The sequence below is a fragment of the Capricornis sumatraensis genome, chromosome 20 (assembly GCF_032405125.1).
Source record: "Capricornis sumatraensis isolate serow.1 chromosome 20, serow.2, whole genome shotgun sequence".
Taxonomy (NCBI): Eukaryota; Metazoa; Chordata; class Mammalia; order Artiodactyla; family Bovidae; genus Capricornis; species Capricornis sumatraensis.
Window position 1 is genome coordinate 30,518,906 of NC_091088.1, and position 13,463 is coordinate 30,532,368.

Consider the following 13,463-nt stretch of genomic DNA (forward strand, 5'->3'; position numbering starts at 1 on the left):
TGCTTTCTTCAACTTACGTGTTATCCTTCCAGGCCCCTCCCTGGGGCCATCTCTTCCAACAACTCATATGAACCCTCTCTGCGACCTGGACCACATCAGGGCCAAGCAGTGACCACTTTGGAGTGAGTCCCTGAAGTGTCACCTGAAAACGGTCTCTTTCAGTTTCCCTGGGGTGACTTCTGGCTTCTCCTGGGATGTAGAAATCTCTAAGAAATTACGGCCACCCTTTCTGCAAGAAAAATCTGGATTATTCCCAGTTTCATGACTTTTTCTGATTCATTCAAAGAGGTTGCAGGGCAATTACCCTGAAGTCTGAAGGAAGATGGGCACTGTGGAGGAGAGATGGGACATGAACACTGGCGGACTGTCTGCTGACAGGTGGAAAATGGAGTCACTGTGTGTGTGAGTAGAGTGACTTAAAGTGAAAATCAAGCGTTAAAGGCCAATTGTGAGCGAGTATGGGAGTATACAATCCTCAGAAACCAAGGACCCACAGAGGTGTTTGCTCATTGCAGGCCCTTCTCCCTGGACCTCTATCAGAGAGCTTTGAGAAATACTGGTAACAGGTGGTAAGATCAGAGAAAGCCTGTCCTAGGAGGGCAGGCTAGAAGCCCTGCTCAGACACTTCTCCTAAGAAATGAAATCTCTTAACCGCTGGGAAAAGGCAGCAAACCCATCTCCTATGGGCCCTGGGGAAGACCTACTGAAGCTGAGGGAAAGGAAAATATTAGGTTGAAAGCTGGATACATTTTTTTTAAATCAGTAGCATAATTTAGCTATAGTTATCCAGAATTTTAAGTACTCGCCTTTCCAATGTCATAGAACTCGTCTTTTGAGTTTGCAAGTGAGGACTTTATAAGTCAAAAAGGACTGGACTTTTACTGGGTGTCTGCTGCCACCTAGTGGTAATTCATTGCAAGCTATGGGAAATTCCAATTTAGTCTTAACTAATTGGAAACTCTTGATGAAAGTGAAAGAGGAGAGTGAAAAAGTTGGCTTAAAGCTCAACATTCAGAAAACGAACATCATGGGATCTGGTCCCATCACTTCATGGAAAATAGATGGGGAAACAGTGGAAACACTGTCAGGCTTTATTTTGGGGGGCTCCAAAATCACTGCAGATAGTGATTACAGCCATGAAATTAAAAGATGCTTACTCCTTGGAAGGAAAGTTATGACCAACCTAGATAGAATATTCAAAAGCAGAGACATTACTTTGCCAACAAAGGTCCGTCTAGTCAAGGCTATGGTTTTTCCAGTGGTCATGTATGGATGTGAGAGTTGGACTGTGAAGAAGGCTGAGCGCCAAAGAATTGATGCTTTTGAACTGTGGTGTTGGAGAAGACTCTTGAGAGTCCCTTGGACTGCAAGGAGATCCAACCAGTCCATTCTGAAGGAGATCAGCCCTGGGATTTCTTTGGAAGGACTGATGCTAAAGCTGAAACTCCAATACTTTGGCCACCTCATGCGAAGAGTTGACTCATTGGAAAAGACTCTGATGCTGAGAGGGATTGGGGGCAGGAGGAGAAGGGGATGACAGAGGATGAGATGGCTAGATGGCATCACCGACTTGATGGACGTGAGTCTGAGTGAACTCCGGGAGTTGGTGATGAACAGGGAGGCCTGACATGCTGCAATTCATGGGGTCGCAAAGAGTCGGACACGATTGAGCGACTGAACTGAGTCAACCAACCAGCGCGTCAAAAAGTTGAGACCATCAGACTTGCTTTGCTCAGATCCTAGAACGTGGTTCTAAGTTTACAGCTGACAAGCCCTTGAGTAAACAGTTTGGAGTTAGCATGAGCTGGTATATGTAGTGACCTCCCCTCCCCACCCCCTTTTTTCCCCTAGGGTCTTAGTTTGAATTTTTAGGACCTTGACTTTGCCCCCAGCTTCCCTGCTTCTAAAAACCCTATTTGAAATGCATTTGTAAATTTATAGTCAAGCATGGCTGAATTCACCCTGTGAAGATGTTTTCAAGAATTTTGTAGTACAATTGGAGATAATTATACGTATTTCAGTTCAGTTCAATTCAGTTCAGTCACTCAGTCGTGTCTGACTCTTTGCAACCCCATGAATCGCAGCACACCAGGCCTCCCTGTCCATCACCAACCCCCGGAGTTCACTTAGACTCACGTCCATCGAGTCAGTGATGCCATCCAGCCATCTCATCCTCTGTTGTCCCCTTCTCCTCCTGCCCCCAATCCCTCCCAGCATCAGAGTCTTTTCCAATGAGTCAACTCTTCACATGAGGTGGCCAAAGTACTGGAGTTTCAGCTTTAGCATCAGTCCTTCCAAAGAAATCCCAGGGCTGATCTCCTTCAGAATGGACTGGTTGGATCTCCTTGCAGTCCAAGGGACTCTCAAGAGTCTTCTCCAACACCACAGTTCAAAAGCATCAATTCTTCAGCACTCAGCTTTCTTCACAGTCCAACTCTCACATCCATACATGACCACTGGAAAAACCATAGCCTTGACTAGACGGACCTTTGTTGGCAAAGTAATGTCTCTGCTTTTCAATATGCTATCTAGGTTGGTCACAACTTTTCTTCCAAGGAGTAAGCATCTTTTAATTTTATGGCTGCAGTCACCATCTGCAGTGATTTTGGAGCCCAGAAAAATAAAGTCTGACACTGTTTCCACTGTTTCCCCATCTATTTCCCATGAAGTGATGGGACCAGATGCTATGATCTTTGTTTTCTGAATGTTGAGCTTTAAGCCAACTTTTTCACTCTCCACTTTCACTTTCATCAAGAGGCTTTTTAGTTCCTCTTCACTTCTGCCATAAGGGTGGTGTCATCTGCCTATCTGAGGTTATTGATATTTCTCCCAGCAATCTTGATTCCAGCTTGTGCTTCTTCCAGCCCAGCGTTTCTCATGATGTACTCTGCATAAAGGTTAAATAAGCAGGGTGACAATATACAGCCTTGACGTACTCCTTTTCCTATTTGGAACCAGTCTGTTGTTCCATGTCCAGTTCTAACTGTTGCTTCCTGACCTGCATATAGGTTTCTCAAGAGGCAGGTCAGGTGGTCTGGTATTCCCATCTCTTGAAGAATTTTCCACAGTTTATTGTGATCCACACAGTCAAAGGCTTTGGCATAGTCAATAAAGCAGAAATAGATGTTTTTCTGGAACTCTCTTGCTTTTTCAATGATCCAGCGGAAGTTGGCAATTTGATCTCTGGTTCCTCTGCCTTTTCTAAAACCAGCTTGAACATCTGGAAGTTCACAGTTCACATATTGCTGAAGCCTGGCTTGGAGAATTTTGAGCATTACTTTACTAGCATGTGAGAAGAGTGCAATTGTGTGGTAGTTTGAGCACTCTTTGGCATTGCCTTTCTTTGGGATTGGCATGAAAACTGACCTTTTCCAGTCCTGTGGCCACTGCTGAGTTTTCCAAATTTGCTGGCATATTGAGTGCAGCACTTTCACAGCATCATCTTTCAGGATTTGAAATAGCTCAACTGGAATTCCATCACCTCCACTAGCTTTGTTTGTAGTGATGCTTTCTAAGGCCCACTTGACTTCACATTCCAGAATGCCTGGCTCTAGGTGAGCGATCACACCATCATGATTATCTTGGTCAGGAAGATCTTTTTTGTACAGTTCTTCTGTGTATTCTTGCCACCTGTTCTTAATATCTTCTGCTTCTGTTAGGTCCATACCATTTCTGTCCTTTATCGAGCCCATCTTTGCATGAAATGTTCCCTTGGTATCTCTGATTTTCTTGAAGAGACCTCTAGTCTTCCCCATTCTGTTGTTTTCCTCTATTTCTTTGCATTGATCGCTGAAGAAGGCTTTCTTATCTCTCCTTGCTATTCTTTGGAACTCTGCGCTCAGATGCTTATATCTTTCCTTTTCTCCTTTGCTTTTTGCTTCTCTTCTTTTCACAGCTATTTGTAAGGCCTCCTCAGACAGCCATTTTGCTTTTTTGCATTTCTTTTCCATAGGGATGGTCTTGATCCCTGTCTCCTGTACAATGTCACAAACCTCAGTCCATAGTTCATCAGGCACTCTGTCTATCAGATCTAGTCCATTAAATCTATTTCTCACTTTCACTGTATAATCATAAGGGATTTGATTTAGGTCATACCTGAATGATCTAGTGGTTTTCTCTACTTTCTTCAATTTAAGTCTGAATTTGGCAATAAGGAGTTCATGATCTGAGCCACAGTCAGCTCCCAGTCTTGTTTTTTGTTGACTGTATAGAGTTTCTCCATCTTTGGCTGCAAAGAATATAATCAATCTGATTTCGCTGTTGACCATCTGATGATGTCCATGTGTAGAGTCTTCTCTTGTGTTGTTGGAAGAGGGTGTTTGGTGTGACCAGTGAATTCTCTTGGCAAAACTCTATTAGCCTTTGCCCTGCCTCATTTTGTACTACAAGGCCAAATTTGCCTGTTACTCCAGGTGTTTCTTGACTTCCTACTTTTGCATTCCAGTCCCCTATAATGACGTATTTAGGATGCCCCATACTGGGAACATCTTGTATTAAAGCACTGTTTTCCAAATTTTCTGACATTAGAAACAGCAATACAGCAGGCCCAAGGCAGGACCTTTCAGGGACTGTTAGTAGCAAGGAGGCCCAGGGACCTCAGCGTCAGAAAGTGTCGACACTGTCGCTATGGTGACAGGATGCTGGCTGACCTTGAGGATGGTGAGTACTCCCAAGACACAGTTTCCGGTCTTCTGCCACTTCCCTGTCCCTCTGGGCCCAGATAAAATGGTTGTTCAGAGCTCAGTCTTGGCCAGAAGCCACAACAGATGTTCCACAACTGTTATTAATATGAATAATATTTAATAACAATAACAATGGTGTTTCAAGAGGCTTCAGGAGAATTCAGCTGGGATTTTGGTCTGTTCTTAACACAGCAACCAGACTCATCCTGGTAGAACATGTCATCCTCTGTTCCAAACCCTCCAATGGCTCAGCACTTCTCTGGGAGTAGAAACCAAAGTCCTTATGTTGGCTCATGAGGCCCTACATGACTCCCTCCCACTTGCTCCATTTGCCAAGTCCTGTACCTCAGGGCCATCAGAAATGTTCTGCCTTGGACCCTTGTCATCTCTGGTCATCTGTGCCTGTGATGCTGTCAGTGGACTCCCGCCGTCTTTTCTTTAAAATCTCAGCCCCCTCCCCCTCAGAAACCTACCCCTTCCCCTTTCCAGCTTTATTTTTTTCCTGAGCACCTGTCATTATCTAGCCTCCCCTAACAGAAGGCACACTCCACGAGGGCAGGGACTTTATTATGGAAAAATCCTCGCTTTCTCCAGACATTAATGGGCAGAGTGTGCACATAAGAAATAAGCCAGACAAGCAAACTTGTGAATTAAAGGTCTCTCTCTCTGAAACAGGGGCGTTTATGAAGGAAACCACTCTTAAGACTTCCCAGGTGGAGCTAGTGGTAAAGAATCTGCCTGCCAATGCAGGCGACATAAGGTATGCGGGTTCGATCCCTGGGTCAGGAAGATCCCTTGGAGTGAAAAGAAAGCTGGACTTGGCAATGCATCTTGAGGGTATGTGAGTGGATGGTCAGAAGACCCTTGCGATTTACAGGGGGTCCCAGGTGGGAGAGAAAGGTGGGCCTGAAGGATCCTCTCCACTCCTTTTGTGATGGATTCTGAACACTGTGAGTTCCACCAACACTTATTGACGCCTGTGGGCCAGCGCTTGGAGTGGAGGAGCCAGCAGGGAGGTCAGAGGCCAGCAGGAGGGCCTACCCTGGAGAAGTTCACTGCCCAGCCCCCAGAGCCAACCAGAACAGAACAACGTATTCTGTGCCCCCGTGGGGCTCAGAGAGCACTGCGTGGGGAGTGAGCCATTCCGTGGGAAGGGGCTGGGGACCAGGCCACTGCAGTGGGCCTAGGAGAATGAACCAGAGATGATCCAGGAGGAGTTGGGGCATCATTTGGGGGCAGTAATATTACAATTGTTTCTTTTTGCTCCCTCCCTTCCTTCCTCCGGACTTCCCTGGTGGCTCAGACGGTAAAGCATCTGCCTACAATGCGGGAGACCTGGGTTCGATCCCTGGGTCAGGAATATCCCCTGGAGAAGGAAATGGCAACCCACTCCAGTACTCTTGCCTGGAGAATCCCATGGAGGGAGGAGCCTGCTGGGCTACAGTCCACGGGGTCGCACAGAGTCAGACACGACTGAGCGACTTCACTACTACTTCCCTCCCCACCTTGATGGCTAAAGTCACATATTTTCTTGGTAGAAAATTTATAAATTATAGGAAAGAACTAAAAAAAACCCTCACCACACAGAGACAGTGCTTGCTGCCGTTTTAGTGTAGACTATTGGGGGCATTATTAAATTTTTAATTACAAATAATACATGAATATAGTCTTCTTGCCAAAAATTAAAAGATTATAGATAGGTCTCAAGTCCCCTTAGACAGCCAGCCCCACTCCTGGAGCTGGCTCCAGCCCTTGCCTCCCAGATGGCCACTCATCAGGGTAGTAAGTATCATTCCAGACCATTTTCTGTGTATGTGGAGATGCAGAGACCTGGGTTTTGTTTTGTTTTCCAATTCTTTATCTATATATTTTATATTGTAAATTCAGTTCTGTGGGTGCATCTTTCTATTTCACATTTGAGTCCTTATTTTATGTGCTCACACATGTACCTCTAGAAAATACATTATTTTGTTGGTTTTTTTCATTTGTTTGAACTTTTATTTATCCTGTCGTGATTTATTGACTTAGGGCAAAAGGGTTGAGAGCTTAGGCTCTGGAACCTGATTCCATAGGTTTGAATCCTGTCTCTGCCACTTCTTAGCTGTGTAACCTTGGGAAGATTACTTAGCCTCTCCGTTCTTTGATTGTCTCCTTTAGAAAAAGGAGCTTTTAGTAGTTAGTATCTCATCTCCCTTCCTAAAAGAGTTGTCATGAGGACAAAATGAGACAATACACGCCAACTGTTAAGAACAGGGCCTGCCACGTGGGCGACTTCAAATGAATGTTAGGTCTGATAAATGTGTTGATATTTCTAGGACCATTTCATCCTTGAATGGTGGAATAGCATAATGGCTTGGAGCATGGGCTGTGCAGTCAGGCTGACCGCTCCCTGGGTTCCAATCCCAGAACCACCATTGGCCCAGTGAACTTTGGGCAAGTTTCTTAATTTTTCTGTTATCTATAAAATGGCTTAACAACAATACTTACTTTACAGGGTGAGAATTATGTTAGCATGCCTAAGTATTTAGAAGGGTACCTGAACTTAAGTGTTCTAGTAATATTCTTTTTGTCTGCTGCCAAATTTTCAAAGAATGATTATAGTACCACTGTAAAAGCCATTTTCCTATAATAGATACTTCAGCTGTTTTCCCATCTCCTTTCTCACATGTGTTTCTCTACCCAGAATTGGAATTGCTGGGTCGTTGGGCAGGTACATTTCAATTTCTTTTTAAAATATTATTTTCTTAATGGTTAATTTCTTAATATTTTTAAAATGCACATATAGATATATTATTTTAAATAGTTGGATTAGTAGTTGCAGCCAGTTTTTTTTTTCACTTGACAACATAGTGAATAATTTCCAAGTACAACAGCATTTTCTTTATCCATCTTTTTATATGCATTTTATTATGAAAAATTTCAAACATATAAAAGTAAAGAAGATAGTAAGATGAAATATCCATCCCTTAGCTTCAACAAATGTCAACGTTTTGCCATGCTCTATACAGCACTGCTAATAATGGTGGAATCTGGGGAAGGCAATGGCACCCCACTCCAGTAGTCTTGCCTGGAAAATCCCATAGACAGAGGAGCCTGGTAGGCTGCAGTCCATGGGGTCGCTAGGAGTAGGACACGACTGAGCGACTTCACTTTCACTTTTCACCTTCATGCATTGGAGAAGGAAATGGCAACCCACTCCAGTGTTCTTGCCTGGAGAATCCCAGGGATGGGGGAGCCTGGTGGGCTGCCATCTCTGGGGTCGCCCAGAGTCGGACACGACTGAAGCGACTTAGCAGCAGCAGCAGCAGCATGCATTGTAAGAGTGAGCTGTAATTTATCAAGCTGGCGTCTCTTGTTGGAAAGCTAAGACTTTATTTTCTCGCTGTAATAATGGGACTTTGGCATCTTGAACTCAGCACTGGGAGTACAGGGGTTCCTTGCCATGCCGTCTTGGGCATTGCCCTGCTCTCTTCTCAGCCCACCACTGGCCCTCTTCTGCCCTCAGGTTTCTCTGATTCAGAGCTGGAGACAAGAATTTCATGCAGGTGACTTTTTGAAGGTGAGAAGGAGGGAAGGAGGGTGAGAACAGGAAAGGAGGGGGCTGAGCACAGATAATTGTCAGGGACCCTCCATCCTCGACCTCTCCCACTAGGGTGCTCTGGGGCAGAACTTATACCACTGAACTGTCCTGCTATGAGCAAGGGTTTTGTTTCCCTCAGGTCTGCCCAGGAGTGAGATGCAACCTGCCAAGCATCTTAGGGAAAGGCAGAGGCCCCAGTGTCAGGCAAAGAATGGTCACAGCCTGTAAGGGGGTCTGGAAGGGCAACACGCCCACATTGCGCATCGTGAGACCCAGCCATCACCTACTGGTGAGAGAGGTTTTATAACAAGCATGTGGGGGTGGGGGGGAGGGAGGCTTAAGAGGGACGGAATATGTGCATGCTTATGGCTGAAACACATTGTTGTATAGCAGAAACCAACACAACATTGTAAAGCAATTATCCTCCAACTAAAATAAAATTTAAAAATAAATAAATAAAATACACATAGGGTTTCAGAGTTTGGTATGAAAAAATAAGATCTCATTAAAAATTATTTTAACATTTGTTACCTGTTGAAATAATAGGATATGTTGCATTAAATAAGACATTATTATATTTTAAAAATACATTGTACAATACATGGATTATAGCCAATATTTTAAAATAACTGTAAATGGAGTGTGAACTTTAAAATTTATATTAAAACATTTTTAATAAAAATAAGAAGCATGTGTGACAGTAAAGCAAATCTAACCCCCAGCACCTCAGAATGTGATTGTATTTGGAGGCTGTCTTTAGAGAGAATGAAGTTCCCACGAGGTCATGAAGGTGGGCCTGCGTCCAGTGTGACTGCTGACCTCACAAGACAAGGTCAGGACACAGACACACACAGAAGGAAGACTGTGAGGATGCAGCTAGAATCCCACCATCACAAACCAAGGAGAGAGGCTGCAGGCAGGCGGGATCAATCCTGCTGACACGTTGATTTGGACCTTGTGGCCTCCAGGATCGTGAGGAAACGAATGTCTGTTGTTTACACCGAAAAAGAGCTTGTAAACTAAACTGGCAGATGTGGGGTAGGAGAGGCAGGAGGCAGGAAATAAATCTCTCCTCCTTTCATATCTGGCTGCAAAGCCCACAAGATGCCCAAGCTCAGGCTGAAGCTAGATAGGGAGTGAGATAAGAGACTGGGCAGCATGATGGCTCAAATGGAATTTATGAAACCAAAAATGTGTATCAGCCAGTAAACGGAGTGGGAGGGAGTGGGTCGTGGGGGGATAAGGCGAGAGGCAGCTCTGGCAGACGTGAGGGCCTTTGGGAAAACTGGCATGGGGCAAAGGAGCCCCTGAGGAAGGGTGGTTAGATTCTGGGATAAAGCTCTTGACTGTCCGGAAGGAAGGGTGCACGCCGACACAAGGGCAGTGCGGGACTCCCCTGGCCACCTCAGAACGTTCAGGCTCAGGACACAGGGGAGGGTGGGCTCTAACGGAGTTAAATATCCTCACCCTGAGAAGGCTGAGGCCAACCTTCTGAAGGCCACTGGCCTGCCATCCATCCTGCCACAGGGCACCCAGGAAGCAGAGAAGAACAGACATTGCAATCAGCAGCCCCAGGGTTGCATCCCACCCGCCCACGTTTCACTTGACTGGAATGTGAACCAGAAGGATCAGAATCTTTAAAAATCAGTGTTGCTGCATGTCCCCAAGGGGACCATCTCAGTAACGGCTGCCCCCTGCAAAGTGATTGTGCCACAGCGCCCCCCTCCACTCCCCAGCGTTTCACACCTGCCTTGTTACTCATGAGCGAGAGTTCCTGGCCCTGCAAGGGGCTGTGGCTTCCCACTTACCAAGCCTTTGAGAAGTCCAACCTCAGTTTCATTTCTTTTTCTTCAATCTCCTTTCAAGGCTGCATATTCTACCTCTGGCTACAGCAATTTGTCTGATGCCCAGGAAAGCAGGGATACAAGGGGTGGGGGTCAGTGGAAGGGGAAGTCAGCATGGAGGGTGAGGATGTAAGCCCTGGAACCAGGCTGTCGGGGTTCAAATCCTGGCTCCCCTGGCATCTCAGTTTTTTCACTTATAATATGGGGGAAACGAAATGAATAGATATCAATACATGTAAACCTCTTCGCACTCAATGAACGATAACTATTACTTTGATCCCTAGTGAAACAGAATTCCCCCCCACCCTAAAACTGAGCTTCTCCACTGAGTTTACGATTAACCTCTGTATCCAAAACTTTATTTCCTTTCTCATTCCACACCTGTTCTTTCTCAGGATTGAGGAACAAAAAAAGAGAGGGAATTGTCACCAATGAGGATCCTAATGGGCTTTTCTGAGACAGACCTCCCTTCCCTATGTCCTCTACCTGCCTCTTGGTTGTAGAAAAACTTTAGCCTCCTCGGCCTCCCCCAAGTTGCAAAGAATAAATTTAATCAGAGAAGTGAGAAAATGCAGGAACAAAGGGAAACATTCAAGCAAGACAAAAGTGATAGTTTAGCCTTAACGTCCACGATCTTCAGTTCCTCCTCAAGGGCAGTAGACACTATTCTGAGCCAAATCCTTTCCAATGCTTTGCAGCGACTGAACCCCCACCAGGTGGGAGAAGTTAACTGTGTGCTGCCCACAAGCACATAGATTCCAGACCAGCTGGAACCAGAAGGTTGGTGATGTTGACTCCCAATTACCTCACCACCAGCCAATCAGAAGAGTGTCCACACGCCAGCAACCCTCTCCCTCTCCCTGTCTTTATAAACCTTTCCCTGAAAGGCATGGGGAGTTTGGGCCTTCCGAGCATTAGCGGCCCTGAACCCTTTGCTTGGTGCCCTGCAATAAACACTGCAAGTTCCTTCACCACAACCTGGTGTCAGTAGATGGGCCTAATTGCACGCAGGTAAGCAGATCCGAGTTTGGTTCCGTAACACTAGCCCTGGGTTGTTCTTCCACTGGCCATCATCTCTAGCTGCTCCAAGCAGGCCACAAGGACATTCTCCTAGTTGTCCTCACCACTGACCACAGGCCTTTGTGATGGGGCCCTGCCTGCTCCCCCAGGGCCCAGCCACTGCGTACCAGGGTCACGAGCATTTTTGCACCTCCCCATCTGAGGTCCCCCTGCAGGGGATTGTGTACTGTGGACCCAGGACCCTCTCCCCTCCTCCACCCTCCACCTTGGGGTCCTCCAAAACTCAGGGAGCCACTCGCATCTGAGCCACATGGCCTTCATGGCTCCCTCCCCGGTTCCAGAAACCACATCAGGCCTGTCCACCTGCATCAGGACACCCTGAGGAGGGGGGTGATTAAAATGCCAGTTCCTAAGCTGAAAAACGTCAGTTTCCTAGATCCCATGAATCCAAATCTCTGAGATGAGGGCTGACAATTCACACGCACACACATACATTCACACCACCAACTTGTACACACAGTTTTTGAGATTAAATTACATTTACATTCAGTAAGATGTGCAAATGTTAAATTCATAGTCTGATGGGTTTTGACAAATGAACATTCCCATGTAACTCACACACCAGACATGACATAGAACATGTCCATCACCCTAAGAATTCCCCAGCCCTCCTTCCAATCAATACATCTCACCCACCCACGTCTCAGCCCCCCACAACCACCGTTTGATTTCTGCCCCATATTAGTTTCATCTATTCATGAACTTCATGTAAACAGAATCCTATAGTTAATACTTGTTCTGGCTTCTTTTACCCAGCCCAGTGTTTTTGAAATTCAACCATATTATTGCATATATCAATAGTCTATTCCTTTATATCTGAGAGCATTCCATTGTATGCATGCCCCACAGTTAGCTTATCCCTTCTTTGCTGGACATTCAGGTTGTTTCCAGTTTGGGGCCATTATGAAGAGAGTGGCTATAAGCGTTTGTAGGTAAGTCTTTTTGTGGACAGTATGCTTTCATTTCTCTTGGGTAGACACCTCGCAGTGGAATTTCTGGGCCTTTATTAGAAGCTGCCACACTTTTATAGAATGGTTGTAACCTTTAAGACTCCATCCAGCAGAATATGAGAGTTTCAGTTGCTTCACATTTCTGTCAACACTTGGTATTATCAGGCTTTTAAATTGTAGTCATTTTAGTGGGTAAGAAGTGGTGGATCATTGTGACCAGAATTTACTTTTCCCTGGACTAAGAATATTAATTATTTTTTCATGTTTATTGGCATTTTCTATGCTCTTTTCATGAAGTGCCTATTAAGTCTTTTGACCATTTAGAAAAATTGGTTATCTTTTAAGTCATTATTAATAATTATTAATTTTCAGATATTCTTTTATATATTCTTATAGTATAAGCTCCGACAGTATTTTCTTTTTTATAGTGCAAGTGCCTGACACACTTTGATCACTGAGGCATCTATTCCAAAGAAGCATCCACTTCAAAAACAACAATTTAGAGTCAGCACATTACCAGCCACACAGCAAGATAAAGAGCCAGGCTGCCTCCCCCACCAAGGTTCCTTTATTTTTAGAGATCTTGGTTGATGCCAACAACTGACCTTTGGAGCTACCCTTTTTTTTTCTCTTCCTATGTTTTAAAATTCCCACTTTTATGCTTTAAATTCATCAATAAGGAGTGAGTTCAGGAAAACATACATCCCCACCCCATCCTCAACCCCAATAAAAGAGGAACCCCAGGCCCATGCAGTCTCTCTCTCCCCTTGACCTTGCTGTGTGGCCGCAGATGTGATGTGTCATTTCCAGATCTTAACAGTCTTAAACCTCAATTTTTTTTTTTTTTTCAAAATTTCCTGATGGTTGTAGCCAAAGGGTGTCTTCAATCATAAGAACCACATGGACTGGTCCAACCAAAATATTGGTTATCGATAGGCTGAGACCAGCACACAGTTTTGGTCATATGTCCCTTGTCACAGATAAATATTAGGAAGTTTTCCTCTTAGTCAAAGGCTTGCCTTTTCATTTTCTTAGTGGTATCTTTTGATGATCGGACATCTTAATTTGTGTTGAAGACCAGTTTGTTATTTTGTCCTATTTTGATTAGTGCTAGTTTTCTGACGAAGAATCTGCCTACTGACTATGTGTTTAGTAAGCTTCTCATGTGATTCTGCTTTGCACTAAAATTTGAGCTCTTAATGGTGCACTGTTGGGTATTTTCCCCTGTTGGCTCCCTTCCTCCTAACACATGTGTGCACGTACGCCCGCATGCACACACACACATACCTGGACAAGGAATCCAGAACTTAAGAACCCAAGATATGAT